The 22,568-nt window shown below is 42.1% G+C and overlaps 1 pseudogene; it reads left to right on the plus strand.

Annotated features, from left to right (window-relative positions):
• The first annotated feature begins 919 nt into the window (after positions 1-919).
• The window catches only part of LOC147247682 (uncharacterized), a 126,165-nt pseudogene continuing 104,516 nt past the window's right edge, over positions 920-22,568 (plus strand).

A 22,568-nucleotide genomic window follows, 5' to 3' on the forward strand; every position in this document is an offset into this window, starting at 1 on the left:
ATTTCAGTCAGTTTTCCTTTAAATAAAGGAGTTGTGCATGAAGTGTTCATCTTGGCCTTCTCTGGCTAAGACAATGCTATTTGTTACCTGTGCTCACAAAAGCCACGTCTTATGTTGAAAATGACTTTCCAATTAAGTTTCAACCTGAAAACATAGAATTTGGCATAAACGTGAAGTTACAGGTGGATTTCAGTCATTTTTTTCCTCATAATAAAGGAGTTCTTCATGAAGTCTTCATTTTGGCCTTCTCTCACTGAAAAAACGCTATTTTTGACCTTTGATCACAAAAGCCATAACTTGTGTTCAATTCTACAATTCTACAATTTCATTTAGCAGACGCTTTTGTCCAAAGCGACGTACAACACAAGCAAGAATTCAGACTTAAGGAAAAACCCATAGTAAGCGCAAAAGTGCTTCAGTTGTGATTTGGTCACAGGTATTGCCATCTAGTGGCAGAAGAAGTGTCGCCCCCCCCCCCCTTTTTTTTTTTGGACAAACATACAACATCACACAACACAGTTAGTGCTACATCATCACTAAGTGCTGGGTCTTGGACCGTCTGACTTATTCTACCCCACAGGACAAAGAGGAGAAGAGTCAGGTTAAGTGCCTAGGTGCTCTCTGAACAATTGAGTCTTCAATTGTCTCTTAAAAGTAGAAAGGGACTCAGAAGAACGCACAGAGTTTGGTAGTTTGTTCCACCATTTGGGAACAACAGAAGAGAGAGATCAGAATGCAGGGTCAGCTGCTTTCGAGTGCCCACAGAGCACTTATTCAGTGTAGGACTACACACAGTATCATGTAATCTTCCGGATTACTGAAGGCAATTTGACACTTAATTCATGACCTGAAAGCCTGTCTTTACATGTTAACAATATCATAATGATTGACTCCTTAATTTATACGCTTAGGTTCATCCATGGATCGCTACAAACGCATCAGGTCCCCCAGATCTCACTCCTCCTCATCCTCCTCCCACCGTCCAACTAAGGCCACTGTTAAGGCCAAAGATGACCTTTTCACTCGATCAAGAGGTAATTCATTTCAATTAGTCGTCGTTGTCTGAGGAGAAATTAGCTTAGTTACACACTTATACACATACATACATACAAATAAAACTTAAGTATCCTCTTGGTTATTGAGTGCTTTTATTGACAGTGAAACAAAGGAGAATTTCTAGCTGAGCTTACAGTATGATGACCTGTATTGTATGCTGGATGGCAGTAACTCATATTCTTTATGGAGGATGTGATTTGGGTCTTGGGTAATTTTGAAGCCTTGCTTCACACTTTTCTTTCAAAGAGTCATTGGAGAGATCATGGGGGCTACATACCTGCCTATGATTTTACAAGCCCTCTTGAATAGGTTTTGTAAATTGGGATTTGAGGTTGCTCATTACAGTTTGAAAAAGTACACACAGTTTCAGCTTCGATTCTCAATTTTAGTTTGTAAGGGAATATTGAGTAGGATTTTCAAACAAATTCTTTTCTTTCTGTTTTGAATGTGTTGTGTACAGCTAGAAACACCAAGGGCATCATAGTGCTACAAGATGGCTCAGGACGCCTTCAACTGTGGGGGTTCCATGAAGGTAGCCTTCGAGCATGTTGGCGCTGACAGAAATACTGTCTCCAGGACTGCACCATTTGCTGAGCTGAGCATTGCTGCTCCTGAGGTCTTCAAAAAAGTCTGGGGTCCTGGGATAAATGCAAGGAGAATATGTCATCTTTCATTGCCCGCTGCTGTGATGCCATGACCCCAGAAATCAAGGAAGAGATCTGTAGAATGAAAGAGGAGGGGCTTCTCCTCCTCATTGCCAGTGTTACCCCTGTGTAGAAAAGTTGTTGGGTAGGGTTCATTGTTTGGGTGATGTTTGAGGGTGATGTTTTGTACTGTTAAAAGCCACATGTTTACATACTGTACAGTATGCACTTTATAGAGCAGCAAAAAAGGGAGGACCTCCAGTCTTGACTTCTTGCACAGCAGCAGCAGCAAAGAAAAAAATACTTCTTTTACTTTGAACTGTTAACTGTTTTAAAAGTGATCAGTGCAGCACTTATGACATAATGCAAGATATGATAATTTTTGTCTTTATTATCCTTCCTGTTAAAAGATGGAGATAGAGGTATTGTTAGGTACTATTAGGGTATGGTCACACTAAAGTATGGTTGCCAGCTGATGAGGGGATTCTGTCAAATTGCAATGGGAATCAAGCTGGGGGAAAGAACTAGAAGAAAAGCAAAAAACAACTAAATAAAAGCTCTATTCCCATTAATATGCATTGGCACTACTATCTGCCTATCAGCTGGCAACCATACTTAGGTGTGATCATGCCCTTAAGGGCCAAGTGTTTACATATGTACATATGTATACAGTTTACCTGTAAGTGTTAAGATGCACTTTAAAAGCTGCTCCATGAAAACTTCCTTTGATGTCCCTCTGGCAGGAGGGTGTTCCTGAGTTAAATTTTGTATTTTATATCTCTTATAATAGTGGCTAGTTTGTTCCACACCCTGAATAAAGTTGAAAAATGTATTTGGTCTTTTTCTTACTTTGAATATGTATTTTTAATACTTTGAGTTTCCATTTCTACTGAACCCACATTTACTGTATTATTATGTCTTGCATACTAATCACTTAAGATGCAGCATATATTCTTATAAATGCCTCCAAATGCATCAAACTTTACTTAGCCACTACAATGAAGCGTTGTGATGAATTATACATTATTATAAATGCATCCATACACTATGTATGCCACTTTACTTTATGCATACAATGATAATTCATGATACTGCATAGGCTATTATTACATACGATGAGTTGTTACTACAGTTGACTTGAGTTGTGTGTATAGGTAATCATAATGTATTCTAAGCAGTCAGTGAAGAGTGCATTATAATGCACTGTGAATGCCCTCATAAAGCATAATATATGTGGTGTTCATAAATATTTATGAGCATCGATAGAGCTAGTCATTATAATTATAAGTAATATAATGTTATAGGACGGTTGATATAGTGCATCATAAAGCCTTATGAGTGTACTTATGAAGCATTATCAATGCCCTCATATTGCATAATATATGTAGTGTTCATAAGTATTCATGAGCATCGATAGAGGTAGTCATTTTAATTAATTATAAGTGATATAATGTTTTACGACTGTTGATATAGTGCATCATAAAGCATTATGAGTGTAGTTATGAAGCATTATCAATGCCCTCATAATGCATTGTGATTGTTGGGGATTAATTCCCTATAAAGCATTATGGATGTAGTGTTCATGAGTTTTCATGAGCATTCATGGAACAAGTCATTATAATTCGGTTGATATAAAGCATCATGAAGCATTATGTTTTCTTATAAGTGTAGTTATGATACATTATGAATGCTCTCTTAATGTCTTATAATGCATTAGAAATGTGGACTTCATAGAAAGTGTTACCCTTCAAACTGCTGCTGTATTTCTTCTTGAATAGCAGAGATCAGTGGCTGGCAGAAATTGGATGAAGTTTGGAGGCGATCTAACTTCATCGTCAGGAGGGTTATCATAGGTGCCAGCCATGGACATTCACCTCTCCCTGCAATATGTTGAGCGCCTTGGATACTGGGCTCATGGTTGACGCATACTCTGCCAAGAAAGCAAGCTCTGCAGGGCTGAGTCAGTTTGCTTAAAAATGACAGGATATTATAACACAAAAGCTCGTGGAGAAAACCACTCAATACTCAAAGAATATTCATATCCTGTCCTGAAAACTGCTGACGAGAAAAAAAAAACATGGCTACAATAGTTACCATGTTAAAAATGACAGGATATTATGAACACAAAACCGTGTGGAGAAAACCACTCAATACTCGAGGAGTATTCTGTGTGATCACATCTCAAACTGACTGTAAACCAGGCAGAAACCAACTTCCAGCGAAGCAGACCGTGACTTAGCACTCGCAAGCTGTCTTCCCTGCCATGGTCAATTAACCAGTTTTATCCTGCTGCGACAATGATATTACACTGCTTTGACTTTATGCAGTTAGTTACTGACTGGGAAACATAACTAGCATTAGTAGCATAGGACAGCTTACCTCTAAATGCTTCTTCAAATTTGAAAGGGTTTTAAAAGCCAACAGTTCTTTTAGCTGAGGCAGGCACTGGACAAATTGAAAACGACAGGACTCATTCTTTGCCCCTTTGAACTCAAATAATTAGCTTAAATATGGTCAAGGATGACTTTCCAACACTGAGCTGAAAGGCTCAGGTTCAAGCTGATTCGATGTTGGTTCGACGATGTCTTCTTGTCTTCTTCCCGGAAATCTAGCCAATCCTGCTTGAGCTGTTTCAAAACGCATGCTCTGCTGTCTTCGAGGCTAATGCATCCACTGATCTCCCATAAGAAAAAACAATAAGATGGCTAAGTTGCCAATTTATTCTTATGCAAGTTTCTGGGGATGGAACGAGTAACGGCATGAATTTCAGTTAAGAAGCTGAGTAAAAGTACAGATAATTGCAGTAAAATATACTGAAATAAAAGTATGAGAAGGGAATATTTTCGTCACGACAGTAAAGTAAAGATACATAAAAAAAATAAATACTGAAACGAAGAAACAATACATTATTACATTTTACCAATGCTTGTGAACTGCTATCACAAAAGCCGTGACTTTTGTTCAAAATGACTTTCCAGTGAAATTTCAAACTAAAAACACAGAAAGATGCATTAACTTTATTAGGTGGATTTCAGTCAGTTTTCCTCAAAATACAGGAGTTCTGCATGAAGTGTTCATTTTGGCCTTCTCTTGCTAAGAAAACGCTTTTCGTGGCCTGTAATAAAAAAAGCCATAATTTTTGTTCCAAGTGACTTTTCAGTGGAATTTCAAACTGAAAACATAGAAAGATGAATAAACTTGAAGTTACAGGTGGATTTCACTCAGTTTTCCTCAAAATAATGGAGTTATGCATGAAGTTTTCATTTTGGCCTTCTCTCGCTGAGAAAATGCTATTTGTGACCTGTGATAAAAAAAAAAAAACATAACTTTTGTTCAAAGTGAGTTTTGTGTCAAATTTCAACCTGAAAGCACAGAAAGATGCATAAACTTGAAGTTACAGGTGGATTTCACTCAGTTTTCCTCAAGATAAAGCAGTTAAGTATGAAGTGTTCATTTTGGCCTTCTCTATAAAATAATAATGTAATCTGCAATAATATAAACATAAAACATAACATAATGAAATGTTTTAAATGTCTTCTTTTGTTTTGAAAAGAGTCTATGTGAAACGTGATCATCAAAGAGATAATACAAAAAAAAAGACTTTCCAGTGAAATTTCAAACTAAAAACACAGAAAGATGGAAAAACTTGAAGTTACAGGTGTATTTCACTCAGTTTTCCTCAAAATACAGGAGTTATGCATGAAGTGTTCATTTTGGCTTTCTCTCGCTGAGAAAATACTATTTGTGACCTGTGATACAAAACAGCCATAACTTTTGTTCAAAGTGAGTTTTCAGTTAAGTTTCAACCTGAAAGCATACAAAGATGCATAAACTTGAAGTTACAGGAGGATTTCACTCAATTTTCCTCAAAATACAGGAGTTATGCATGAAGGGTTCATTTTGGCCTTCTCTCGCTGAGAAAACACTATTTGTGACCTGTGATCCAAAACAGCCATTACTTTTGTTCAAAATGAGTTTTCAATGAAGTTTCAACCTGAAAGCACAGAAAGATGCATGAACTTGAAGTTCGAGGTAGATTTAAGTCAGTTTTCCTCTAAATATAGGAATTCTATATGAATTGTTTATTTAGCATTCTCTTGCTAAGAAAACGCTATTTGTGACCTGTGATCCAAAACAGCCAGAACTTTTTTCAAAGTGAGTTTTCAGTCAAGTTTCAACCTGAAAGCATGGAAACATGCATAAACTTGAAGTCACAGGTGGAGTTCACTCAGTTTTCCTCAAAATACAGGAGTTATGCATGAAGTGTTCATTTTGGCCTTCTCTCGCTGAGAAAACGCTATTTGCGACCTGTGATGCAAAAGGGCAATAACTTTTGTTCAAAGTGAGTTTTAGGTCAAGTTTCAACCTGAAAGAATGGTAACATGCATAAACTTGAAGTTACACGGTGATTTCACTCAGTTTTCCTCAAAATATAGGAGTTATGCATGAAGCGTTCATTTTGGCCTTCTCTCGCTTTGAGAAAACGCTATTTGTGACCTGTGATACAAAACAGCCATAACTTTTGTTCAAAGTGAGTTTTCAGTCGTTTCAACCTGAAAGCATAGAAAGATTCATAAACTTGAAGTTACAGGTTGATTTCACTCGGTTTTCCTCAAAATATAGGAGTTTTTGCATGAAGTGTTCATTTTGGCCTTCTCTCGCTGAGAAAACGCTATTTGTGACCTGTGATCCAAAACAGCCATTACTTTTGTTCAAAGTGAGTTTTCAGTGAAGTTTCAACCTGAAAGCATAGAAAGATGGATAAACTTTCTTTATCGGATTTTATAGGACTTTTTTTTTTTTTACCAAATGCTGCTTTTTTTTTTTTTACCAAATGCTGTATACACGTCTTTTTTTTGACATTTTTACTTCAGAGTTGGACTGAAGGATGTCAGGACCTGTGTCTGTGGACAACCCAGTCTCATGTCAAAACGTAAAAATGCTACGTTTGTCCACAGTGCAAAACATATCAGTTCTACGATAAAGGCCTAAAAATTGTGAAATGGGTACGTTTTTTTCCCCCTATTGTTTTCTACTGGAACGCTGGTAGGTCATGTGACTCTTTAATGCGGGCCTTTCCAAACAAAAAACATGCCGGCCGCTCCTGTCATTTTCGGAGGAAAGTGCCTTAATCCAAGATAGTTTTGATTTAACAAAGCATTCTGATGACATTTCTGGCGAGAAATATGCATTTTGTTTTCATAATATTTGCTCAGTTCTTGTGTATAATCTTTGGTTTGTTCGTTATTACGATTAATCTTTCACCTCTCGGAAGAGAGTCGTTACAGTGTCATGTTTTATGCTGTTGCTGTGGTGGTTGCTCAGAACGCCATTACAGACGAGCGTCATTTCAAGATAGGTTTGATTTTAAAAACATTTTAAGGACATTTCTGGCGAGAAATATACATTTTATTTCTATAATATTCACTCAGTTCTTGTATATAATCTTGCATGAATGATGAATCTTTCACCTCTCGGAAGAGTCTCGGAAGAGAGTCGTTACAGTGTCACGTTTTCTGCAGTTGTTATGGTTAAAACCAAGGAAACCTAAATGCCGTTTATGTTATTGTATTTTGTCGTTACATTGCGTCGTTATCTGAGTTGATAATATATTTGTGTAATTGTTGACGAATAAAAATAATATAAAACATATTGGCCCAGGAATTACCATCAAAATATAAAATAGCTACGCTTGTTTTTAGTTGTTTGTATGATTGTTGACTACAGCTGTTCAATAAAAATAATATGAAATGGATTTTAGTGCCCCAGGAATTACAAACATCTGCTTTCGGGGAAGTCGGCCCCCGTTCTTCCATGAGAAAATCCGGAAGTTATCGCTCACTCCGAGGAAAAAAAAACAAATATTTTTAGTACTTTATCTTTTGATTAATAAGACAATCTACAAATTCATTTAATTTCTGGATGTTTATTCAACCTACAAAGTACATTTGTAACCATTATAGATCTAACAATCAGCATTAAGAATATAAACAATGATTCAAACTAATGGGCGTGGTCTACTGATGTCACATCCGGCACATAGGCTAACTTATGCACTCAGAGGTGGCCTTTTAGTTCTATCATTTCACGCTATATTTACAGATTTATTATTGAGTGGAACAAACCATACTTATGTCTGGGTTAATCAAGGATATAATTAAAGAAATCCAAACTATTTGGTAAGTTAAATTTGTCCTAACTGTTCTTCATATATTGTGCTGGTAATGTCATGTAACTTCTTTTCAAATGTAATATTTGTTTTTGTTCTGATATGTGTATTTTTACTTCTCCAAAAAAGCTGTTCCTCTTCTGGGGTAAATCTGTCATTCAGGCAATCAATAATTGAATGTCTCTGATGCTGTATGTAGGTAATGCTGTGTATAGCATAAAGGACTTAGGGGGGTCAAACCACCACAGATGCGATCCTTATGGAGGACAGAGCAACATACTAAAAGTTCAACTTCCGAGGTTAAAAGAGAAAAAAACTATCCCCTTGTGAAACTGTGCAAAATCAGGGTCTGTGACGTCTGCACTCATAGAGCCTTTTGGAGCTGAATTGAGGATCAAATCTGGGTTCTGGTATTTCTCCTTGGGCTACATACACCAAACTTTACACACATAATATGATGCCCCAAAACACAAGCCCCACAGACAGCAGCAGTTTTGTTTTTTGTTTTTTTTCATAAAGGAGGGGCACTGTCATTACAACGATATCTCTGGCAACAAACATGGAAGGGGCTTTGGGGTCTTGTGTTTCAGCTCTGTAACTTCTAGATGGCTGAAAATGTCAGAATCAGTCCTCTCACTGACATCAATCATTGGTGTGACTTTTGGTGGCTTCAGCTCAAATGAAACCAGGGAAGTAGGGCCAGACTTTGAGGAGCCCCTTAGGGTTAGTGGATTCCCCGGGACCGTGCTTGGGCCCCTTAGCACTTAGATGGCTGAAATTCACAGCACATGCTACTCTTGGGAATTATATTCTGTGTGTAAAGTTTGGTGTATGTAGCCAAAGTACAAGTACCAGAACCCAGATTTGATCCTCAATTCTGCTCCAAAAGGCTCTATGAGTGCAGAAGTCACAGACCCTGATTTTGCCCAGTTTCACAAGGGGATAGTTTTTTCTCTTTTAACCTAGGAAGTTGAAATTTTAGTATGTTGTTCTGTCCTGCATAAGGATCGCATATGTGGTGGTTTGACCCCCCTAAATCCTTTCTGCTGTCCGTAAAGGGCGTGGCAATGTCCAATAAAGTCTGTCAATGAAGCGTCATAACTTGGTCAAAGTTGTTCCAAATGAGATGAGATTTCTGGGATGAGTTCACACCTCTACCAGAAACCAATATTTAAAATTTTGAAGCCCCACCTCCTTCCTGATGCTACTTCCTGTTTGAGAGGGGGTTATAGAATTATTCCACCAGATTATTATTTTATAAATTTTAGAGGCCGCACAGTTCAAGTTTCAGGTCTGTATCCACTGTAGAGGCCAACTGAGAGCAAAAGAGCAATGGGGTCAAAGGGTCAATAGGCCTCATGTCTCAGCCAGGCCTCAAAGGGTTAAGTGAGCCTTTTGGAGCTCCTTTGAAAAAAGGCCTGAAACCAATCTTGTTCCAAGACAAACATGAAGAATGATCTTTGGAACATTGTCACATATTTAAGACCGCCCTGAGTCCTTTTTATAGCAGGTGTCACTGAACAGCACAAAGCCTGCTTTTTCAGCCCACCAGGCCTCATTTCCTGATCAATTATTATTGTTTGAAACAACGTAAATATCCTAAAAATATCATATTTCTTCCACAACACCATAACTTACCAATATGATGTTGTAAATGACCTAAAAAGACTATTTGCCATGTAACAGCAAAACAATCAAAACTTCAGAGCATATGAGGAGCGCACGTCCTCCAGAGATGTTCTGTCCAGCTGGATGAAACATTCACTGCCACCATTACCGACAAGATCTACAACAACCTCCAATTTGCACTTCAAATATGTGTTTTCCTACAACTTCCCAGCACTTTATGAGTAAAAGAAAAGTCATACTGTGCACATAAAGCAACCGAGTCACGGACACGCACACTCAAAGCCCCCCTGCCGAGCAAAGCACATGAACTCACCGCTGTTCCTGCTGTAACTGCCGCTACTCCGAACCAAAGGCATCATAACACACAAGACGTTAGAAAATTGACACAGCCTTGGCGTTCAGTGAGCACAGAAATCACTTGATACAACAACCGCAGTAAAATAAAAGAAAGCACACTTACTTATGGCGCGGTGAACCCAAGCAGGCTTCACCCCTAAAGTGACTAAAATGATTGTGGAGAGGAGCGATAATTTTCAGCAATGGCGGGGGTGTTTGAGGACTGTGTCGGCTCGAAACATCTTAACATAAGCCAAAGAAATTTACAGGGTTGTTTGGACCCAAGTGCAGCCCATTTAAAACCGACCACAAATCGCGTCTATTACATAACAAATGCCAGAAACACTTTTAATTTCTCAAAATATTAGTACGTCCTTACGCCATGATACCTCGCTGGTTTAAATATGTAAATAAAATTCAAATCAGTCTTAGCATAAATTTGTCGATGCTATACCTTCAGCCACGCAAGAGCAAATTAAAATTAAAGCTGCAAGCAGCGTTGTTAGGGCCTGAGCCCCCGCCTAACCGCGGCCGGATCGCCGGCCCGAATCCAACGGTGTAATCGGCAAATCCCTAGGCCTTGTAGTTTAGGAGATACGAGCCTCAGTTCGCTGCACAGTGTGACTGCAGAGCTGAGAGCCGGCCCTTTAAGAGCCCCTCCCTTCTCTGCTCGCTGTCTGCCATCTGTGTCAGAGTGGAGAGCAGAGGAGGATTTGGCAGTTTAACTGTGAAACACAGTCATAACTCAGCATATGTGGGTCAAAAGTTGAAAGTAAAGACATCAGTGCGTAGAGTTTTTTGTCAGGAATTCAATGGTGTGTTTTCTGAAGGTGTGAGTCTTTTAGTTTAGAAGCTACAAGTGTTTGTTTGAGAGTGTGTACATGAGGGCAGAGACCCTCCAATTGTGGTTTCCATGACTACAGTAAACAAATCTCTGCCATCTCTGTCAGAGCTGAGAGCAGAGCTGCCAGCTGGCTCATTAAAAACCCCTCCCCCGCTGCACTTTCTTTGATCTGTGCTAGAGTGGAGAGAGCGGAGGATTCAGAGAAATGTCGTGTGTAAAAGCTGAATAACTCGGCCTACGTTGGTCAAAAGTAACACAAAATACCATATTTTAGTAGGGATTATTGTCAGGAATACAGTGATATGTTTTTAAAAGCTGTGCGATGTATGGTATAGACGTGAGAAGCATTTGTTAGAGAATATGTATCATGAGAGGACACGGCCTCCCCATTGACTTCCATTGTAACGTAAAACGTGTCTCCCCCACTTTGACGGCTTATAAAATCCAAACCGAACGCGTAGTATATTAGCCTTTAAAGATTTTTGAAGAGCACAGTTGTGTGATTAATGTGTGAAAGTTTGGAAGCGATGCCATTTATGGCTTAGGAGGAGATAGATTTTGTTCGGGGAGTAAAAAAGTGTTTTTTTGGACAGTTTTGTCCAATTTGTGGACATTGTATTGTAGATAGGTGAGAGGTCAGAGTGTATGAATTTTGCGTCTTGATGAGACGAGTCCAACGGTGTTTGTCCCATGTCTGTGGGACATTCGTGCAAGCTGTTATGGTACTCCAAAGTTTTGGTTAGTGTTTTTTGGCTGCCTAGGTGGCGCTATTGAGTTTTTGTTGTTTTTTTTTTTAAAATATAAAATTTTTCGCCAGACCGGACGTGCGTGCCAAATTTCATCGACATTTGAGCATGTTTAGGGGGTCAAATTAAGCGTCAAAGAGGCGGCGGAATAAAGAAAGAATTAAAGCTGCAAGCAGCGTTGTTAGGGCCTGAGCCCCCGCGCGGCCTACGGCCGCGTCCTTGACACCGGCCCCAATCCAACGGTGTAATCGGCAAATCCCTAGGCCTTGTAGTTTAGGAGATACGAGCCTCAGTTCGCTGCACAGCGTGACTGCAGAGCTGAGAGCCGGCCCTTTAAGAACCCCTCCCTTCTCTGCTCGCTCTCTGCCATCTGTGTCAGAGTGGAGAGCAGAGGAGGATTTGGCAGTTTTACTGTGAAACACAGTCATAACTCTGCATATGTTGGTCAAAAGTGTAATGTAAAGACGTCAGTTCGTAGAGTTTTTTCTCAGGAATTCAATGGTGTGTTTTCTGAAGGTGTGAGTGTTTTAATTTAGAAGCGACAAGTGTTTGTTTGAGAGTATGTACATGAGGGCAGAGAAGTGCCAATTGTGGTTTCCATGACTACAGTAAACAAATCTCTGCCATGTCTGTCAGAGCTGAGAGCAGAGCTGAGAGCAGAGCTGCCAGCTGGCCCATTAAGAACCCCTCCCCCGCTGCACTTTCTTTGATCTGTGCTAGAGTGGAGAGAGTGGAGGATTAAGAGAAATGTAGTGTGTAAAAGCTGAATAACTCGGCCTACGTTGGTGGAAAGTAACACAAAATACCATATTTTTGTAGGGATTTTTGTCAGGAATACAGTGATATGTTTTTAAAAGCTGTGCGATGTATGGTATAGACGTGAGAAGCATTTGTTCGAGAGTATGTACCATGAGAGGACACGGCCTCCCCATTGACTTCCATTGTAAGCGTAAAACGTGTCTCCCCCACTTTGAGGGCTTATAAAATCCAAACCGAGCGCGTAGTATATTAGCCTTTAAAGATTTTTGAAGAGCACAGTTGGGAGAGTAATGTGTGAAAGTTTGGAAGCCCTGGCATTTACGGTTTAGGAGGAGATAGATTTTGTTCGGGGAGTAAAAAAAGTCCTGATTTTGACAGTTTTGTCCAATTTGTGGACATTCTGTTGGAGATAGGTGAGGGGTCAGAGTGTAAGAATTGTTCGTGTTGATGAGACGAGTCCAACGGTGTTGGTCCCATGTCTGTGGGAGTTTTGTGTGAGGAGTTATAGCGCGCGAAATTAAAAAAAATTATCTTTTTTTTGTGTGGCTCCCTAGGTGGCGCTATAGACTTTAGTGGCGTTTTTGTTTTTGATTAGTGAATGTTGAGACATACCGAACGATTGTGCCAAATTTCAGCGAATTTCATGCATGTTCAGGGGGTCAAATTAGATTATGCGCGTTATGCGCATTATGCGCATATAGCGCGCACTCATTGAGAGCAAGAACAGTATAATACCAGGTTTTGAATGGGTGTGTATGTGAAAACTGGCTCCGGGCCGTCTGACCCAGTTGCCTCATGGGTGTTGGGGGGGCCTGGGACACTGTTTAGTGTGTGTTTTTAGTGTTTTTAGTGCTGCTAATGTGTTGCTCTGCCGAGCAAACATAATAGGGTCTTCGCCAGAAGTACCTTCTGGCTCAGGCCCTAATTAAAGCTGCAAGCAGCGTTGTTAGGGCCTGAGCCCCCGCCTAACCGCGGCCGGATCGCCGGCCCGAATCCAACGGTGTAATCGGCAAATCCCTAGGCCTTGTAGTTTAGGAGATACGAGCCTCAGTTCGCTGCACAGTGTGACTGCAGAGTTGAGAGCCGGCCCTTTAAGAGCCCCTCCCTTCTCTGCTCGCTCTCTGCCATCTGTGTCAGAGGGGAGAGCAGAGGAGGATTTGACAGTTTTACTGACAAACACAGTCATAACTCAGCATATGTTGGTCAAAAGTTGAAAGTAAAGACATCAGTGCGTAGAGTTTTTTCTCAGGAATTCAATGGTGTGCTTTTTGAAGGTGTGAGTCTTTTAGTTTAGAAGCTACAAGTGTTTGTTTGAGAGTATGTACATGAGGGCAGAGACCCTCCAATTGTGGTTTCCATGACTACAGTAAACAAATCTCTGCCATCTGCCTGAGTGGAGAGCAGCCGAAAAGTGTACATTTTTAGTGTGTGAAAAGCAAATAACTCTGCATATGTTGCTTGGAAGTGGAATATAATACCATATTTTTGTAGAGATTTTTCTGAGGAATCGACTGGTGTGTTTTGTGAAGCTGTGAGAGTTTTAGTTTAGACGTGAGAAGCGTTTGTTCGAGAGTTTGTACCATGAGAGGACACGGCCACCCCATTGACTTCCATTGTAAGCGTGACACGTGTCTCCCCGACTTTGACGGCTTATAAAATCGAAACCGAGCGCGTAGTATATTAGCCTTTAAAGATTTTTGAAGAGCAGTGTTGGGAGAGTAATGTGTGAAAGTCTGGAAGCGGTGACATTTACGGTTTAGGAGGAGATAGATTTTGTTCAGGGAGGAGCAAAAGTCCTCATTTTGACAGTTTTGTCCAATTTGTGGACATTGTGTTGTAGATAGGTCAGAGGTCAGAGCGTATGAAATTTTCGTCTTGATGAGACGAGTGCAACGGTGTTGGTCCCGTGTCTGTGGGACATTCGTACAAGCAGTTAGAGCGCTCCAAATTTTTTTCGAGTTTTTTGGCTCCCTAGGTGGCGCTATTGAGTTTTTGCGAATTTTTTTTTTTAAATATCAAATTTTTCGCCGGACCGGACGTGTGTGCCAAATTTCAGCGAATTTCACATATGTTCAGGGGGTCAAATTAAGCGTTAAAGATTCCCGGATGAAACAAAGAATAATTAAAGCTGCAAGCAGCGTTGTTAGGGCCTGAGCCCCCGCGCGGCCTACGGCCGCGTCCTTGACACCGGCCCCAATCCAACGGTGTAATCGGCAAATCCCTAGGCCTTGTAGTTTAGGAGATACGAGCCTCAGTGCGCTGCACAGTGTGAGTGCAGAGCTGAGAGCCGGCCCTTTAAGAGCCCCTCCCTTCTCTGCTCGCTCTCTGCCATCTCTGTCAGAGCTGAGAGCAGAGCTGAGAGCAGAGCTGCTTGCTGGCCCTTTAAGAACCCCTCCCCCGCTGCACTGTGTCTGATCTGTGCTGGAGTGGAGAGAGTGGAGGATTAAGAGAAATGTAGTGTGTAAAAGCTGAATAAGTCGGCATTCGTTGGTCAAAAGTCACACAAAATACCATATTTTTGTAGGGATTTTTGTCAGGAATACAGTGGTGTGTTTTTAAAAGCTGTGGAATGTATGGTGTAGATGTGAGAAGCATTTGTTTGAGAGTATGTACCCTGAGAGGACACGCTCTCCCCATAGACTTCCATTGTAAGGCGAAAAGTGTCTCCCCCACTTTGACGGCTCATAAAATCCAAACCGAGCGCGTAGTATATTAACCTTGAACAACTTTTAATCAGCACAGTTGGGAGAGTAATGTGTGAAAGTTTGGTAGCCCTGGCATTTACGGTTTAGGAGGAGATAGATTTTGTTCGGGGCGCAAAATTGTCCAAAATTAGACATTCGTGTCCAAATTGTGGACATCCTGTTACAGTTAGGTCAGGGGTGTGAGTGTATGATTTATCCGTCTTGATGAGACGAGTTCAAAGGTGTTGGTCCCATGTCTGTAGGACATTCCTACAGTCTGTGGCGTGGTTTTTTGTGTATGTAGGTGGCGCTATTGAGTAGAGCGCCTCTTTTTTTTTAAATTATTGAATTTTTTGCTTCACCCGATGTGCGTACCAAATTTGGTGAGTTTTCATGCATGTTTAGGGGGTCAAATTTACTTTTGAAGTGGCGAGTGTGACTTCGAAACATAATAGGGTCTTCGCCAGGGACTGGCTCAGGCCCTAATAAAGCTGCAAGCAGCGTTGTTAGGGCCTGAGCCCCCGCCTAACCGCGGCCGGATTGCCGGCCCGAATCCAACGGTGTAATCGGCAAATCCCTAGGCCTTGTAGTTTAGGAGATACGAGCCTCAGTTCGCTGCACAGTGTGAGTGCAGAGCTGAGAGCCGGCCCTTTAAGAGCCCCTCCCTTCTCTGCTCGCTCTCTGCCATCTGTGTCAGAGCTGAGAGCAGAGGAGGATTTGGCAGTTTTACTGTGAAACACAGTCATAACTCAGCATATGTTGGTCAAAAGTTGAAAGTAAAGACATCAGTGCGTAGAGTTTTTTCTCAGGAATTCAATGGTGTGTTTTCTGAAGGTGTGAGTGTTTTAGTTTAGAAGCTACAAGTGTTTGTTTGAGAGTATGTACATGAGGGCAGAGAAGCTGCAATTGTGGTTTCCATGACTACAGTAAACAAATCTCTGCCATCTGTGCTAGAGTGGAGAGCAGCTGAAAAATCCACATTTTCAGTGTGTGAAAGTCAAATAACTCTGCATATGTTGCTTCAAAGTGCAATGTAACCCCATATTTTTGTAGGGATTTTTCTGAGGAATCCAGTGGTGTGTTTTGTGAAGCTGTGAGAGTTTCAGTGTAGACGTGACAAGCATTTGTTTGAGAGTATGTACCATGAGAGGACACAGCCTCCCCATTGACTTCCATTGTAACGTAAAACGTGTCTCCCCGACTTTGACGGCTTATAAAATGGGAACCGAGCGCGTAGTATATTAGCCTTTAAAGATTTTTGAAGAGCACAATTGGGAGAGTAATGTGTGAAAGTTTGGAAGCGATGCCATTTACGGTTTAGGAGGAGATAGATTTTGTTCGGGGAGGAGCAAAAGTCCTCATTTTGACAGTTTTGTCCAATTTGTGGACATTGTGTTGTAGATAGGTGAGAGGTCAGAGCGTATGAATTTTTCGTCTTGATGAGACGAGTGCAACGGTGTTGGTCCCATGTCTGTGGGACATTCGTGCAAGCAGTTATAGCGCTCCAAATTTTTTGCGAGTTTTTTGGCTCCCTAGGTGGCGCTATTGAGTTTTTGCGAAATTTTTTTTTTAAATATAAAATTTTTCGCCAGACCGGACGAGTGTGCAAAATTTCAGCGAATTTCATACATGTTCAGGGGTTCAAATAAAGGATTTACTTGGCGTGAAAGAAAGAAAGAATAATAGTGAAAAAAACTTAACAGTTTCAGATATAATTTTTGCCACCATAGGTTTCAATGGGAGACCTCACCCCCCTCTCCCCCCCCGGACCCCCCTGTGATGTTTTTAGAGGCCTGTGATCCTCCTAAGTGTGTATTTTTACTGCTTTTAGCGCTGACTTCGTGTCTCTCTGACTTCGAAACATAATAGGGTCTTCGCCCAGAAGTACCTTCTGGCTCAGGCCCTAATTAAAGCTGCAAGCAGCGTTGTTAGGGCCTGAGCCCCCGCCTAACCGCGGCCGGATCGCCGGCCCCAATCCAACGGTGTCATCGGCAAATCCCTAGGCCTTGTAGTTTAGGAGATACGAGCCTCAGTGCGCTGCACAGTGCGAGTGCAGAGCTGAGAGCCGGCCCTTTAAGAGCCCCTCCCTTCTCTGCTCGCTCTCTGCCATCTGTGTCAGAGTGGAGAGCAGAGGAGGATTTGGCAGTTTAACTGTGAAACACAGTCATAACTCAGCATATGTTGGTCAAAAGTGGAATGTAAAGACATCAGTGCGTAGAGTTTTTTGTCAGGAATTCAATGGTGTGTTTTCTGAAGGTGTGAGTGTTTTAGTTTAGAAGCTACAAGTGTTTGTTTGAGAGTATGTACATGAGGGCAGAGACCCTCCAATTGTGGTTTCCATGACTACAGTAAACAAATCTCTGCCATCTGTGCTAGAGTGGAGAACAGCTGAAAAGTGTACATTTTTAGTGTGTGAAAAGCAAATAACTCTGCATATGTTGCTTGGAAGTGGAATATAATACCATATTTTTGTAGAGATTTTTCTGAGGAATCGACTGGTGTGTTTTGTGAAGCTGTGAGAGTTTTAGTTTAGACGTGAGAAGCGTTTGTTCGAGAGTTTGTACCATGAGAGGACACGGCCACCCCATTGACTTCCATTGTAAGCGTGTAACGTGTCTCCCCGACTTTGACGGCTTATAAAATGGGAACCGAGCGCGTAGTATATTAGCCTTTAAAGATTTTTGAAGAGCAGTGTTGGGAGAGTAGTGTGTGAAAGTCTGGAAGCGGTGCCATTTACGGTTTAGGAGGAGATAGATTTTGTTCGGGGAGGAGCAAAAGTCCTCATTTTGACAGTTTTGTCCAATTTGTGGACATTGTGTTGTAGATAGGTGAGAGGTCAGAGCGTATGAATTTTTCGTCTTGATGAGACGAGTGCAACGGTGTTGGTCCCGTGTGTGTGGGACATTCGTGCAAGCAGTTAGAGCGCTCCAAATTTTTTGCGAGTTTTTTGGCTCCCTAGGTGGCGCTATTGAGTTTTTGCGAATTTTTTTTTTTAAATATAAAATTTTTTGCCGGACCGGACGTGTGTGCAAAAATTCAGCGAATTTCATGCATGTTCAGGGGGTCAAATTAAGCGTCAAAGTGGCGGGAGAAGAAAGAAAGAATAATTAAAGCTGCAAGCAGCGTTGTTAGGGCCTGAGCCCCCGCCTAACCGCGGCCGGATCGCCGGCCCCAATCCAACGGTGTAATCGGCAAATCCCTAGGCCTTGTAGTTTTGGAGATACGAGCCTCAGTTCGCTGCACAGTGCGAGTGCAGAGCTGAGAGCCGGCCCTTTAAGAGCCCCTCCCTTCTCTGCTCGCTCTCTGCCATCTGTGTCAGAGTGGAGAGCAGAGGAGGATTTGGCAGTTTTACTGACAAACACAGTCATAACTCTGCATATGTGGGTCAAAAGTGGAATGTAAAGACATCAGTGCGTAGAGTTTTTTCTCAGGAATTCAATGGTGTGTTTTCTGAAGGTGTGAGTGTTTTAGTTTAGAAGCTACAAGTGTTTGTTTGAGAGTATGTACATGAGGGCAGAGACCCTCCAATTGTGGTTTCCATGACTACAGTAAACAAATCTCTGCCATCTGTGCCTGAGTGGAGAGCAGCTGAAAAATCCACATTTTCAGTGTGTGAAAGTCAAATAACTCTGCATATGTTGCTTCAAAGTGCAATGTAACCCCATATTTTTGTAGGGATTTTTCTGAGGAATCCAGTAGTGTGTTTTGTGAAGCTGTGAGAGTTTCAGTGTAGATGTGAGAAGCATTTGTTTGAGAGTATGTACCATGAGAGGACACAGCCTCCCCATTGACTTCCATTGTAACGTAAAACGTGTCTCCCCGACTTTGACGGCTTATAAAATGGGAACCGATTGGATTTTGAAAAAACCTTTAAAGATTTTTGAAGAGCAGTGTTGGGAGAGTCATGTGTGAAAGTCTGGAAGCAATACCATTAACGGCCTAGGAGGAGATAGATTTTGTTCGGGGAGTAAAAAATTCCTTTTTTTGACAGTTTTGTCCAATTTGTGGACATTGTGTTGTAGATAGGTGAGAGGTCAGAGTGTATGAATTTTTCGTCTTAATGAGACGATTCCAACGATGTTGGTCCCATGTCTGTGGGACATTCGTGCAAGCAGTTATAACGATTCTAATTTTTGTGTACTTTTGTAGCTCTGTAGGTGGCGCTATTGAGTTTTTCCGGATTTTTTTTTTTAAATATCGAATTTTTCGCCGGACCGGACGTGCGTGCAAAATTTCAGCGAATTTCATGCATGTTCAGGGGGTCAAATTAAGCGTTTAAGATGTCGCGGAAGAAAGAAAGAATAATAATTAAAGCTGCAAGCAGCGTTGTTAGGGCCTGAGCCCCCGCGCGGCCTATGGCCGCGTCCTTGACACCGGCCCCAATCCAACGGTGTAATCGGCAAATCCCTAGGCCTTGTAGTTTAGGAGATACGAGCCTCAGTGCGCTGCACAGTGTGAGTGCAGAGCTGAGAGCCGGCCCTTTAAGAGCCCCTCCCTTCTGTGCTGGCTCTCTGCCATCTCTGTCAGAGTGGAGAGCAGAGCTGAGAGCAGAGCTGCCAGCTGGCCCTTTAAGAACCCCTCCCCCGCTGCACTGTGTCTGATCTGTACTGGAGTGGAGAGAGTGGAGGATTCAGAGAAATGTAGTGTGTAAAAGCTGAATAAGTCGGCATACGTTGGTCAAAAGTCACACAAAATACCATATTTTTGTAGGGATTTTTGTCAGGAATACAGTGGTGTGTTTTTAAAAGCTGTGTGATGTATGGTGTAGATGTGAGAAGCATTTGTTTGAGATTATGTACCCTGAGAGGACACGCTCTCCCCATAGACTTCCATTGTAAGGCGAAAAGTGTCTCCCCCACTTTGACGGCTCATAAAATCCAAACCGAGCGCGTAGTATATTAACCTTGAACAACTTTTAATCAGCACAGTTGGGAGAGTAATGTGTGAAAGTTTGGAAGCCCTGGCATTTACGGTTTAGGAGGAGATAGATTTTGTTCGGGGCGCAAAATTGTCCAAAATTAGACATTCGTGTCCAAATTGTGGACATCCTGTTACAGTTAGGTCAGGGGTGTGAGTGTATGATTTATCTGTCTTGATGAGACGAGTTCAATGGTGTTTGTCCCATGTCTGTAGGACATTCCTACAGTCTGTGGCGTGTTTTTTTGTGTATGTAGGTGGCGCTATTGAGTAGAGCGCCTCTTCTTTTTTTAATTATCGAATTTTTCGCCGCACCCGATGTGCTTACCAAATTTGGTGAGTTTTTATGCATGTTTAGGGGGTCAAATTTACTTTTGAAGTGGCGAGTGTGACTTCGAAACATAATAGGGTCTTCGCCAGGGACTGGCTCAGGCCCTAATAATTAAAGCTGCAAGCAGCGTTGTTAGGGCCTGAGCCCCCGCGCGGCCTATGGCCGCGTCCTTGACACCGGCCCGAATCCAACGGTGTAATCGGCAAATCCCTAGGCCTTGTAGTTTAGGAGATACGAGCCTCAGTGCGCTGCACAGTGTGACTGCAGAGCTGAGAGCCGGCCATTTAAGAGCCCCTCCCTTCTCTGCTCGCTCTCTGCCATCTCTGTCAGAGCTGAGAGCAGAGCTGAGAGCAGAGCTGCCAGCTGGCCCTTTAAGAACCCCTCCCCCGCTGCACTGTGTCTGATCTGTGCTGGAGTGGAGAGAGTGGAGGATTCAGAGAAATGTAGTGTGTAAAAGGTGAATAAGTCGGCATACGTTGGTCAAAAGTCACACAAAATACCATATTTTTGTAGGGATTTTTGTCAGGAATACAGTGGTGTGTTTTTAAAAGCTGTGGAATGTATGGTGTAGATGTGAGAAGCATTTGTTTGAGAGTATGTACCCTGAGAGGACACGCTCTCCCCATAGACTTCCATTGTAAGGCGAAAAGTGTCTCCCCCACTTTGACGGCTCATAAAATCCAAACCGAGCGCGTAGTATATTAACCTTGAACAACTTTTAATCAGCACAGTTGGGAGAGTAATGTGTGAAAGTTTGGAAGCCCTGGCATTTACGGTTTAGGAGGAGATAGATTTTGTTCGGGCCGCAAAATTGTCCAAAATTAGACATTCGTGTCCAAATTGTGGACATCCTGTTACAGTTAGGTCAGGGGTGTGAGTGTATGATTTATCCGTCTTGATGAGACGAGTTCAATGGTGTTTGTCCCATGTCTGTAGGACATTCCTACAGTCTGTCGCGTGGTTTTTTGTGTATGTAGGTGGCGCTATTGAGTAGAGCGCCTCTTTTTTTTTTAATTATCAAATTTTTCGCCGCACCCAATGTGCTTACCAAATTTGGTGAGTTTTCATGCATGTTTCGGGGGTCAAATTTACTTTTGAAGTGGCGAGTGTGACTTCGAAACATAATAGGGTCTTCGCCAGGGACTGGCTCAGGCCCTAATTAAAGCTGCAAGCAGCGTTGTTAGGGCCTGAGCCCCCGCGCGGCCTACGGCCGCGTCCTTGACACCGGCCCCAATCCAACGGTGTAATCGGCAAATCCCTAGGCCTTGTAGTTTAGGAGATACGAGCCTCAGTGCGCTGCACAGTGTGACTGCAGAGCTGAGAGCCGGCCCTTTAAGAGCCCCTCCCTTCTCTGCTCGCTCTCTGCCATCTCTGTCAGAGCTGAGAGCAGAGCTGAGAGCAGAGCTGCCAGCTGGCCCTTTAAGAACCCCTCCCCCGCTGCACTGTGTCTGATCTGTGCTAGAGTGGAGAGAGTGGAGGATTCAGAGAAATGTAGTGTGTAAAAGGTGAATAAGTCGGCATACGTTGGTCAAAAGTCACACAAAATACCATATTTTTGTAGGGATTTTTGTCAGGAATACAGTGGTGTGTTTTTAAAAGCTGTGGAATGTATGGTGTAGATGTGAGAAGCATTTGTTTGAGAGTATGTACCCTGAGAGGACACGCTCTCCCCATAGACTTCCATTGTAAGGCGAAAAGTGTCTCCCCCACTTTGACGGCTCATAAAATCCAAACCGAGCGCGTAGTATATTAACCTTGAACAACTTTTAATCAGCACAGTTGGGAGAGTAATGTGTGAAAGTTTGGAAGCCCTGGCATTTACGCTTTAGGAGGAGATAGATTTTGTTCGGGGCGCAAAATTGTCCAAAATTAGACATTCGTGTCCAAATTGTGGACATCCTGTTACAGTTAGGTCAGGGGTGTGAGTGTATGATTTATCCGTCTTGATGAGACGAGTTCAATGGTGTTTGTCCCATGTCTGTAGGACATTCCTACAGTCTGTGGCGTGGTTTTTTGTGTATGTAGGTGGCGCTATTGAGTAGAGCGCCTCTTTTTTTTTTAATTATCGAATTTTTTGCCGCACCCGATGTGCTTACCAAATTTGGTGAGTTTTCATGCATGTTTAGGGGGTCAAATTTACTTTTGAAGTGGCGAGTGTGACTTCGAAACATAATAGGGTCTTCGCCAGGGACTGGCTCAGGCCCTAATAATATTAAAACGCAGCAATTTCAGATATAATTTGTGCCACCATTGTTTTCAATGGGAGACCTCACCCCCCGTCCCCCCCCGGACCCCCCTGTGATGTTTTTAGAGGCCTGTGATGCTCCTAAGTGTGTGTTTTTACTGCTTTTAGCGCTGACTTCGTGTCTCTCTGACTTCGAAACATAATAGGGTCTTCGCCCAGAAGTACCTTCTGGCTCAGGCCCTAATAATAGCAAAGAAAGAAACAAACT

The sequence above is a fragment of the Aulostomus chinensis genome, chromosome 16 (assembly GCF_037954235.1).
Source record: "Aulostomus chinensis isolate RoL2024-O1b breed Wild chromosome 16, RoL_Achi_v1.0, whole genome shotgun sequence".
Lineage (NCBI taxonomy): Eukaryota > Metazoa > Chordata > Actinopteri > Syngnathiformes > Aulostomidae > Aulostomus > Aulostomus chinensis.